A 12,059-nucleotide genomic window follows, 5' to 3' on the forward strand; every position below is an offset into this window, starting at 1 on the left:
CTGCTCTGTGACCTGGAACTCCACATCCTCCATCTTCAGCAGGCCCACCCCTGGAACATTCAATGACTGCCCCAAACAGTCATTTCAAACAAACATTTCAGCCAGGCTCTCTCCTTCTGCCTCCATATAGCAGGTGGACATAGGTTGCTTCTGTAGGACCTCTTGAGGGCCAGAGCACACACACAATGCCAGGGTGACCACCCAGAGTCCTGCTGGGTTGTGTGAACTAATCCCAAAGGAAACTAAACCTGGACACTTGACAGTTGTTTGCAAAAATTTCATGGCAGCCCATGCCAAGCTGAGCTTCCCCAGACTTCCCTCCCACCTGTAAATGACTGGGTGAAGAGAAGCTTTTGGGGTCCTCTGGGTGATAAGCAGGAATGGACCTGCACCCATCCCAGATGAGCTGTATCCCATGACCAAGCTGGCACTGGCCAGGTAACACTGGGCTCTTTGTTTCCTAGATTGGAGGAGTGGCTCCTGAAGTAGGTGGAGATTCTGCTGACTCTGGTCCAGGCCCTCGATGCATCCAGCAGTGTTGGTCTCTTCCGCCTACTTCAGAGGTGAGCTGGGCAGGAGCAGAGCAGTCTAGGGACCTCCCCTGGATAATGCCCACCTGCTCTTGATCTTCAGCCCAGTGTTCCCTCTCATATTATGTCCTCCTGGCTTGGATGCATCTAATTTGGTCTTGGTGCTGATGACAGAGATGTCCAGGCATGGTGCTCTTCCTCCACATTCCACAGAGCATTTCATCCCCAGCTCCCTCAGTACACAGACCACTAGCTGCTCTGGCCTTGGGCATTGGCAGCCACAGAAGTGGCAGCAGGACTGACATCTCTGCAGGGCATTTGTTGTCTACTTGACCTTCTGATCCATATGATCTATGGATCCTGCCCATGGAAGGAGGATTGGAACAATATGGTCTTTAAGGTCCCTTCCAACCTAAACCATTCCATTCTAAGTCACAAAGTCATCTTCATGGCCTCAGCTGGACTTGCTCTACCAGGTCCATGTCCTTCCTGTGCTGGTGATCCCAGAGCTGGACATAGGCTTGGTCCCAGGGTGCCACTTGGCACAGGCAAAACTCCCAGTGGTGTGTTGATGGGATAAGCTGCCCTGAGTCAGTCTGACCATGAGGACAGTTCTGGCAGAGTTGAGCAGGTGAGCCCTGGGCCTCAGCCCAGGAGAAAGTGGGTCTTTGGTGACATGGGGAAACCGAGGCAGTTCTCTGCTTGCCTCTTCAGAGCCAAAAGCAGCCTGCCAGGACCCGGGGCTTGTGTTCACCACTCTGCGGACTGCCAGGTCAGAGGAACAGCTGAGCAGTGTTCTGCTGGCCTTCAATACCTTCCTGGAGACACCCAGATTTGTGAACTTTGATGGAAGGAACATCACAGCAGAAAGGTCCAGCCTCAGGGATATGAATGTGCTGGACTTGCCTCCAGGTACTGGTGTGTGGTAGTTGGTGTTTTAAAGTTGTTTTAATATAAAAGTTACACCTTCTGTGTTAGTCAGTTATAATGGTTTCTCCCATGTACCCCATCTTGTTCCCTCAAATGGTTCATTCCTAAGTAGTTTACCACAAAGTTTTCCCACCACTTGTCTGCCCATCATTGTGTCAGTCTCCCTGTTCCTCCCCTCATTCCCTTATAAACCCTTGTCAATCCCAGTTGTACTGCCCCTTACTCTTGTCAGTCTCCGAAGTCACTCCCCTTGTGTTCGAATGTTCTGTGTCAGTTAGCCCTGCTTCAATGGCTGATTGTTTTGTAAGGCTTCCTCCCTTCCCTGAATGAGCCCTATTGGTTATATTGAGTGATGTGTTCCTCCCCTAAGATCCCCTCATTGGATAAGAGTTGTATCCCCCGCCTTGTACCATCCCCTCTTTAAAAATGCTAGTCGGAGCCGTTTTCTCGGTCGCCCGTCTCTGACCCATCCTGTGAATAAATCTTCCTTGGATTTAATACGAGTGATCTCTCCCAGTTTCCTTCATCTTGGTTCCTCGTGCCCGGTTTCCTTGCTGTGCTACCCGTGCCACAGCTGCTGCAGGGAGCCGCACGGTCCCTGTAAGCACCGCCACCCGCAGAGGCCTCAGGCGGGACCGGGGCGGCCGCTCTTGTGCGGCCCTCTGGCCACGGGAATTGTGCTGCTGGCCACTTTGTACCCTGTGGCCACAGCGTGCCACCACACTGAGGATCAGCTCTGCAGGATGGGGGATACTGTGTGTTTCAGGGTAGACATGTGGGTCTGGCTCTCCTAGAAGAGGGAAATATCCTTCCCTCCCTTTCTGCAACCTAGCAAAAGTCTCTTGGGATTCCATTGCATCCTGCTACTAGAGCATGTACTGCTCACTGTCTGAACTAACAGCAAGCCCTGTTGTTACAGCTGGTGTTAACCAGTGTGTTGCCTGGACTGCTCTTATAAGGACTATAAAGGACATGGATGATAAAGGTGTGAACCAACATCCTCAGTCCTCTGCTAAATTTTGTCTCATCCCAGCAAAATACTGTGCAACATTTTGTTTTTTCCTTAGAGCTCGGTGCTTAGGCCCATATTTGGGACATCTTTGCTTTCCAGAAGTCCCATCAGAGATACCAGAAGGGGCTCCAGGGCTTTCTGTGCAACTGGCCAACCTATTCATCAATGAGGTGAACGCAGACAACCCCGGGGAAGGAGAGGTTGCAGAATACATTGAACTCTTCTATACTGGACAGACATGCTTCAACCTCCAGGGATACTGGCTGGTCATCTACAATGGTAAAAGCAGCTGGGCCTACCGGTGTGAGACAGAATCACCATGCCCTGTACTGTCTCCAACATAAGAGAGTCATGGAGCTGTTGGAACAAGTGCAGATGAAATCTCCACAGAGATCCTTTGAGGACTGGAGCCCTTCTCCTGTGAAGACAAGCTCAGAGAGTTGAGGTTGTTCAGCCTGGAGAAGAGACGGTTCTGGTCACACCTTAGGGTCCCTTCCACTGTCTAAAGGATCTCCAGAAAAGCTGGAGAGGGACTTTGGAGAGGGGCTTGGAGGGACAGGACGAGGGGGGATGGCTTTAAGATGAAGGAGGGCAGATTTCGGTAGGGTATTAGGAAGAAATTCTTCCTTGTGAGAGTAGTAAGGTGTAGTAGACCCCATGGACATAGGTAAAGCCCCATGGAGAATTGAACAATAGGAATGCTGAGACAGCAACTTTAGTCCCTGTCTCCCTGACCTCCGCCCCAAAGCCTATCCCTGTAACCCTATAGGCTATGTTACTTTAACCCTTACTATTGGTCAAATCTGGATCCCCCTGAACCCTATAAAAGGGGCATACTTCGGCCCATTCAGCTGAAGAAGAGCTGACCCGGGACCCTTCGCAGATCTCCTCAATAAAACCATCGCTGCGGAACCCCCGAGCGCCTCCTTCTCCTCCCTCTCCATCTGCTGCTGCCTCCGCTAAAGGCAAACTTACCTAGCAAGCAAGAGCTGAAATCCTAAGAGCTTGCAATCACTACCACTACCAAGCTTGCTAAGGGAGTTTAGCCCGCAGCACTGGCCTCAGCTAAGCCTGGCAACTCGGGCACCCTGTCCCCCTGGGGACGGGGCTCCTGATATAATAAGGCCATAACAGAGGCTTTTATTAATAGTAAGGCCCTGGCAGAGGTTGCCCAGAGCAGCTGTGGCTGCCCCATCCCTGGAAGTGTCCAAGGCCAGGTTGGATGGGGCTTGGAGCAACCTGGGACAGTCGAAGGTGTCCCTGCTCATGTGGGACAGGATGGGCTTTAAGATCCCTTCCAACCCAAAGCATTTTATGGTTTTGATTTTGATTATATCCTCTTGCCTCACCAGGGAGCCTCAGGAGGTGTTCAGGTGAACAAGAGGTAATGCTGTGAGCAGCTGTCACTCCACAAGAATGAAATTACAGTGTCAGTAGTGGCAACAGATTTTGTGTCTCCCCACAGGTGACCATGGGGACACCACTGGGGGAGAACTTGTGCAGCAGCTCCATGGTGCCGGGCCCTCCTGCCGTCTGTATCAGTAAGCTATGCCTGGCTAGTGGCCATACCCACATCTGCTTCGTGGAGCTGGAGAGGAAGCCTGGCACCACCCTCAGAGGACTCAGCTTGGTCTTCTTCTCAGGGAAGGAGGGGAAGGCACATGCCAGCATCCCTTTGCAGGGCACTGTTGGCGTCACAGGGCTGTTGGTGTTTGTGCTGCATTGAGAACATGGGCATGGTGAGTGCAATGAAATGGGTCTGATGTGGGGTCTGTCTTCAAACACATGGACAGGGGCTTGAGCAGTTTAGAGGAAACAGATGGAGGAGGGTGCACAACATGGGGAACAATTCTGCCTTGCTTTTCCTGTCCTTCACTCCTGTTTTTTCCTCTATTTGCTCTGCCTGGGCGGTTCTGTCATACTCCAGTTGAGAAGGTGATAAGTCCTACCCCATGCCTCTGCTAATGCAGGAGAGCAGCCGGACCAAAAGTTCCTCTTGCTGGTACCAAGACAAGGGGATTTCAGGAGAAGCAGGGCCCACCAGGGCTGTGGGTTGCTCCCTTATGTCATGTTCACTGCTGCTCACTGAATCCTGCAGTGGTGCTGCCTTCTCCTGATCCTCAGCTGGTGCTTTGTCAGCACATTCCTTTATCTCGTTCACCTTAACACATTCGCATTCTTACTCATGTTCACCTTAATTTCTATCTGGGCTGCATGAAGACAGTTGCATCTCAGAGGAACCTTGATCTTTTTGGAAACACGTTCACAGCAAGCAGCTTCTGTGCAGCTTTACTTGGCCCCAATCACGACCATTACTGTGTTTCTCATTTCTCTTCTTGGAGTCCTCCTTGTTGCCAGCTTGTCCTGTCTGGCTCAAAGTTCAGCCTAACACTCTCTAGATATTAATCTCATCTATTTCCCTGACATTTCTGGATGAGACAAACCTGACTTCCAAGAACACTTCTGTTACTAGTGAAGGCATCAGCACTATAGCTGTGTACAGCACCAGTGGGATTCCTGCTAGTGGGAAGGCAATGCCAGAAAACTTGATGGATGCCTTGGTTTACACGTGTGAGCCTGGCGCAGCTGGAGAACACTTGAGCTTCCTTGAGCCATCTTAAACTGTGTCCTGCAAGGGTGACAGGTGAGGTTACTTCTCTAGAAAATTTCCTGGTGTGAAGAGGGAGCAATAGGTTAATGAAATGCAGGGGCAGGTATTGTGTAGCTTGGAAAATTCTATCCTGGAGGACAAACTCTTAGGTGTGGGAGTCTGGCTGTAATGAGGCAGCAATCTTACTCCTGCAGAAGCCGGTCAGACCAAGTAAGTTTGCTCTGGCCAAGCTCACACATCCTCCAGCTGGAGGAGTAAGCGGGACCCATCTCTACGATGGCTCTGTGGTACACACACCAATGTGTGGATGTGGGGCTGTGTCATGGTTTGACACTGGCGCAATGCCAGTGCCCCCATGAAAATAGCTTCAGTTCCAGCTCCAGCTCCTGCCAACTCTCCATCATCCAGTGCCAGGAACTGGGGCCCAGGGTGGGATTTAGAGGTGGGAAGGAAGGTATGTAACATGTCGGTGAGTTTTGACTCTCCTGGGGACAGCCCTGTGTCCTGAGCCACTGTGGCAGCGCCAGCACAGCACTGCAGTTTGCCCTCTTGGAGCCCTCACTCAGGCTGTGGAACAGCTGCCCCAGCACGGCTTCGCCATGGATGGCCACCTCTGCTTCCTCACACCCAGGGACAGGAGCAGGGCATCCCACCAGGCTGGTGGGGGCAGGCTGGGACAGGGGTTGACCTCAGCTTTCCATGGCGTGGGAGAGGGGCTGTTGGGCAGCCTGCTGCTGTGAAGGGGGACACACTGGGAGAGAACTGGTGCACACACCAATGTGTGGATGTGGGGCTGTGTCACGGTTTGATGGTGTCGCAATGCCAGTGCCCCCATGCAAATCTATGCTTTCTGGTGTCTGCTGTGAGATGTGACTAGGAATAGAGCAAAACAGGCTCCAACTTAGGAATGAAGAAGAAAAACTTTATTAACCTGCAACTATATATAGAAAGAAACATACACAGAACTCAGAATGAAAACCTTCCAAAAACATTCCTCCTCCCCCCCACCAAATTTGCAATACATCCATCCCTCAGATCATCAACTCTCAGTCCATCACCACCCTTTAGATAATCAATTCTCAGTTCATCAAGGAGAGAGGAGTCCCTCTTGTACCATAGGCTTCCCCTGGAAACACAGTTGAGACCTCTTGTGTTTCCATGTCACACGTGGCACCACCTGGAGATCATTTGCCATCGTGACATCTTCCTTCCATATCCGGTGCTCTCACCACTGCACATGGACCAGGGATGCTTCTAGGGTTTCCCTTTTTAAGGATGCTTTGCCCAGTTCCAAAAAGAGCACAGTCTCTCGCTTTCAGGACACCTGTCCCCCCCCAGATTTCTCCCCCTGGGGCCGAGGGGTCTCAAGAACAGAGATCTTCTCCTTCAGTGAAGATCGAGGGCACCACCACCCTCCTCACCTGTCGTCTCTGTTCATGCCACTCCTTCACATAACATCACTGCACTCTCTTGGCTCCAAGCCATTGCCTCCCCCTAACTGCAGTCTCTGTGTCACAGGAAAAATGATTCTGTCCATGGCTATACAAGAAGAGTCCAGCCAAAGGACACTCCATCATCTCCTCCCACCTAGGATTCTTCTCAACTTCTCTCGTGGCCCATTTCCTCTTATCTCTATCTCTCTTCTCATTCAACTCCAGGAGGATCAGCATTTGTAAGGTTTCTATTATCTAAGAAAAGGGTTAAAAATCTCAGGGTCTGCCTGTTCGGCACTCCCACGCTGCCCTGCCAGGCACCTCTTCGCCACAACCCCCCTTTCTCCTTCTCAGCCGGCCATGCTGTCAAATTTCAAGGTGGCACAGGCCCAGACACCAGCTCTCTCTCTCCTGGGGGGGCTGCCCGATGCCTCTCAGTGCTCCTCCACCCTTCCATCCTGCAGGGGCCTTCACCTCCCCTCTCTGTCCAAGGCCCGGCTCACCTCACCCGGCCACATGGCTTCCCCTCCCGCACCCAGCCCGCAGCTGGGCAGGGCAGCTCTGACCTCCGTCACCCACCTGAACCAAGAGAGCTTCCCCTGGGAATTCTCTGGTTTTAACCCCCTGTGCTGTCAGAGGCGTATCCGTGTCCTCAGTGGCCACACCAGGTGCCAATATTCAAGTCTCAGCACCTATTGGTTTCACCACAGCATCCCAAAAAAATCACTTCCTTTCAAACCAGGACAGGCTGCCAGCCTAAGAGAACACCTGCACCTACAGCTCCAGCGTGGGGTTGTATGGACTTGGAACAGGGTGCCCAGAGAAGCTGTGGCAGCCCCATCCCTGGAAGTGTCCAAGGCCAGGTTGGAGGGGCTTGGAGGAACCTGGGATAGTGGAAGGTGTCCCTGCCCATGGCAGTGGGTGGGACAAGATAAGCTTTAAAGTCCCTTTCAACCCAAACCATTCTATGATATGAAGGTGGCCATTTCATTTGAGTTGTCTCTGCTCAGGCTGGGCTGAGCCCTGATCAGGATTTCTTTCTGCAGGGTTAGACTTGCAGCAATGGCAGGAACCCCCTGCTCCAAGTCTCTCATGGTGGTGAGGGCACAGTCAGGGAAACTGCCAGCACACACTCCAATCTCAGCCCATCAGTGGAAACCAATTCCTGTGCCTCAGTGCTGACCCAGAGTCAGCAAGGAAATGTACAGGAGGGTCTCCAGCCTCTGCAAAGACCACACTTGGATCAATGTGACGGTGGTCACAAGGGTTCTTGATTGGGGGAAGAGATGAGAACGTTGACTCCATGTTCAGAAGGCTTGAGTTATTATTTTATGATATATATATATTACATTATAACTAAACTAAAAAAAAAAACAAAGGACAAGGTTTCCAGAAGCTGGTAAGCTAAGAATAGACTAGAAAAGAATGATAACAAAGGAGCTGGCCCCAACAGAGAGCAAGAGCCAGCTCTGCTGTGAGTGGTTACCAGACCCAAACATCCACAGGGGACCAATCATGGATCCACCTGTTACATTCCACAGCAGCAGATAACCTATTGTTTACGTCTGGTTGTGAGGCCACAGCTTCTCAGAAGGAAAAATCCTAAAGAAAAGATTTTTCACAAAGAGATGTCTGCGACAGATCACCATGCCAAGATCTGGCAAAATGGAAATTCCTCTTCCATCCTCCTGAGAGGGGCAAGAGTGGGTCTCTCCCTCCTCTCCCAGCATGAGACTGCTCTGTACTGGCCCTTGTGGTGAGCTGTGGAACATGCCTCTTCCCCACTTCCCTGGGATGCTGCCAAAGGAGCCAAGCTGGTGTACAGTGATAGAAGACCAGAAGTAAAGACTTACCTGGCAGGAGAGGGCAGAGGAGAGTGGGAGGCAGAGGAGGATAGGATGAAGCCAAGTGTTTTGGAAGAGGCACATAGCCAGGAGCTTACTAGCAGTCCGGAATTGCACCCAGGAAAACCATAAATCCTCTTCCCCTAGACTGTTCCACGTGGACCCCTCACCACAGGAGGATGCTGGAAATTTTGGAGAGGGTCTTGGTGAACTCCTTGGAGGAGGAGTGCTCCTGCGGTGTCTCTGACCTCTACCTGCAAGGCTGGTACCCATCTCCTTGTGCCCAGTTCAAGTGTCCTCTTCCATTGTAATTGCTCATCCACAGCTGCCTTATCAGGACAGTTCCCACTCCAGCCCACCCTGCAGGCTGGCATTGGAGTGAGGGGACCTCGAGGAACAGTGGTGGGCACTAGGATTTCAATGAGGGGAGCAGGAGACAGTCTGACCTGAGCTGCTTGTGAGGCCAAGCTGGAGGGCCCCATGAGCAGTCTCTGCTGATCCTTGTGGTGTCTGCCAGACAAACCTACACCCACAAATCAAACAGCCTTTGCAGTCCAGAGGAATCTGGTTCCCAACTCCTACATTTATTCAAAGTACCCAGACCAAATAGTCAATTCTGGAAGTCTTAGGGCCTACAGCTTTTGAGGGATAGGAAAAATGTTTTCTGGGTTTTGGCTAGTTTTGTAAGGAAGAGAAGACTTTGCTACCATGCTCTGTCTCCCTGTCGCGGTTTGACTCTAGCACAATGCTAGTGCTCTCATGAAAATATGGTTTTTTTAGTGTCTGCTGTGAGAAGTGACTAGGAATAGAGCAAAGCAGGTTCTAACTTAGGAATAAAGGAAAAAAAACTTTATTAACTTACAACTGTATGTAAAAAGAAACACACACAGAACTTAGAATGAAAACTTTTAAAAACATTCCTCCTCCCCTCACTAAATTCTAACACATTACAGTATGACAAAACTTTGGGTTCTTAATTCAGTTACCACTTTTCAGATCACTAACTCTCAGTCTATCACTACTTTTCAGATAATAAATTCTCAGTTCATCAAGAAGAGAGGAGTCTTTCTTGTACTGTAGACTTCCTCAGGAAACACAGTTGAAATTTCTAGTGTTTCCATGTCACATGTGGCACTGCCTGGAGAACATGTGCTATCGTGACATCTTCTTTCCATGTCCAGTGCTCTCACCACTGCACATGGACCAGAGCTGCTTTTAGGGTTTTTCTTTTAAGGATGCTTTGCCCATTTCTAAAAAAAGTAGAGTCTCTCACTTTCGGGACATTTGTCTTCAAATTCATCTCTTGGGGCCAAGGAGTCTCAAGAACAGAGATCTTCTTCTTCACTGAAGAACCACCACCCTCCCCACCTGTCATCTCTGTTCACGCACTCCTTCACATAACATCACTGCACTCTCTTGGCTCCAAGCCATTGCCTCCCTTTAAATGGAGGCAATGGCTTAGAGCCGAGAGAGTGCAGAGATGTTATGTGAATAACATCCCTGAAAAATGGTTCTGTCCATGGCTATACAAGAAAAGTCCAGCTAAAGGCTACTCTATCATCTCTTCTTACTTAGGATTCTTCTTAACTTCTTCGGGCATCTTTCACTTGCACAAACTTTCATCACACTGGCTCATTTCTTCTTATTTCATCTCTATCTCCTCATTCAGCTCTAGGAGGATCAGCATTTGTAAGGTTTCTATTATCAAAGAAAAGGGTTAAAATCTCAGGCTCTGCCTGCTCAGAACTCTCTTAAGGCTGCCAGGCACCTCTTTGCCACACCCTCTTCTCTTTCTTGGCCATGCTGCCTGCATAAGATATCAAATTTTAAGGTGGCACAAGCACAGGCATAGGCTCTCTCTCTTTCTGGGGAGGCTGCCTGATGCCTCTCAGTGCTCCTCCACCTTTCCATCCTGCAGGGGCCTTCACCTCCCCTCTCTGTCCAAGGCCCGGCTCACCTCACCCGGCCACATGGCTTCCCCTCCCGCACCCAGCCCGCAGCTGGGCAGGGCAGCTCTGACCTCCGTCACCCACCTGAACCAAGAGAGCTTCCCCTGGGAATTCTCTGGTTTTAACTCCCTGTGCTGTCAGAGGCGTATCCATGTCCTCAGTGGCCACACCAGGTGCCAATATTCAAATCTCAGCACCTATTGGTTTCACCACAGCATCCCAAAAAAATCACTTCTTTTTCAAACCAGGACACTCCCTAATCCAAATGCCTTTTTGACCAGTTGAACAATTTCAGTCAATTCTGAGCAGTGGGTAGAGATACAAAGTGTAGTAGAAAGTATTCTGGTGGGTGGGATGACAACCTCAAATCCTTTTTGTTACCAAAAGCAAGGTTGAGCATGTGCTCAAGTTACCTGTGATGCAGCATGGCAGCATGATTTCAGAGCAGAGGGGGGGAGAAAGGTGAAGAGCATAGGAGCAGGAGGGCACAAAGTCATGGAAGCAGTGTGATCCCTGACACCAGAGGATTTCTGACCACCCAAAATGCACTGTTGTTTCTTGGCAGAGCTTAACATGAAATGTGTGGGTTCACTGGTGAAGGTCTGGGGCCAGGTGTGGGGTCTGCAGCCAGAGCAGGAGCAATCCATCAAAACATGTCTCCAGGGATTCCTGGCCAGCTCCCATCCCTTCTCCATGGATGGGAGAGTTCTGAAAACCAGTCCTGAGTGTGTCACCCCCAAAAATATGCCATTCCTGTCACACAGTGGTGGTAAGTAGGAGGGACTCTGCTTCTAGCACAGTGAGCAGGGCTGGGACCAGGGTCAGGTGACATCTCCACAGGAGAGGGCACATGTGGGCAAGCCACTGGGCTTCAGTGGGAAGGCCCTTGCTTTTGGACCTGTTGCTCACACAGAGGCTCAATTGCTGGGAGCAGCTACTGGCACCCAGGCTGGAACTGTCCAGAGGTGGGATGTCACAAGAGCTGTAGCAGGGGAAAAAGAGTGAGAAGCTGAGACAGCCCCACCTGTTGTTGCCCAGAGAAACTGTAGCTGCCCCATCCCTAAAAATGTTCCAGACCAGGTTGGATAGGGCTTGGAACAACATAGGATAGTGGAAGATGTTCCTGTCCATGGCAGGAGATTGGACTAGGTAGCCTTTAAAGGTTCTTTTCAATTCAACCCAACCCAACCTGGCCCAATCCAACACATTCTCTGACTCTGATTGCATGACCTCCTAGGGCTCCCCCATGCTGGGAAAGGTCATGGCTGTAATGCCTGTTCTCTGCCTTTGTTCCCTCAGCTTCCTTCCAGGGCTGGGAAATTTCCGTTTGTTATGGGATCTCTCCTAATCCTATTATTGTTTGTTGGCCTGGCTTTTTATTTCATCAAAAGGTGAGAAACCACCATTGTATCTCCTGTGTATCCCCCACCCTCTCCTTCCCCAGGGCCTCCTCTCTGCTGCACAGAGACCTGCTCCTTTACTCAGCTAAACACCTACATTGCCTTCAGACTGTTCAACATGCTGCTCCTCATTCCTGCAGTGAAGTCTTTTCCTTTTCACAAAGCCTCTGTTTCTGACAGAGCAGACTGCAGGTTCTGCGGGAGGCTGAGATAACACCAGTAAATCCTGGATGATGCTGGGAATGGCAACAGGTGCAGTGTAAGGGCCATCAGTAGTACTGACAACATGCTGTGGTGGGAGAGCAGAAAGCTGAAGGCATGTGGCACACAACAGATGATGCTGTGGCCAC

This window comes from Camarhynchus parvulus, chromosome 14, assembly GCF_901933205.1.
Source record: "Camarhynchus parvulus chromosome 14, STF_HiC, whole genome shotgun sequence".
Taxonomy (NCBI): Eukaryota; Metazoa; Chordata; class Aves; order Passeriformes; family Thraupidae; genus Camarhynchus; species Camarhynchus parvulus.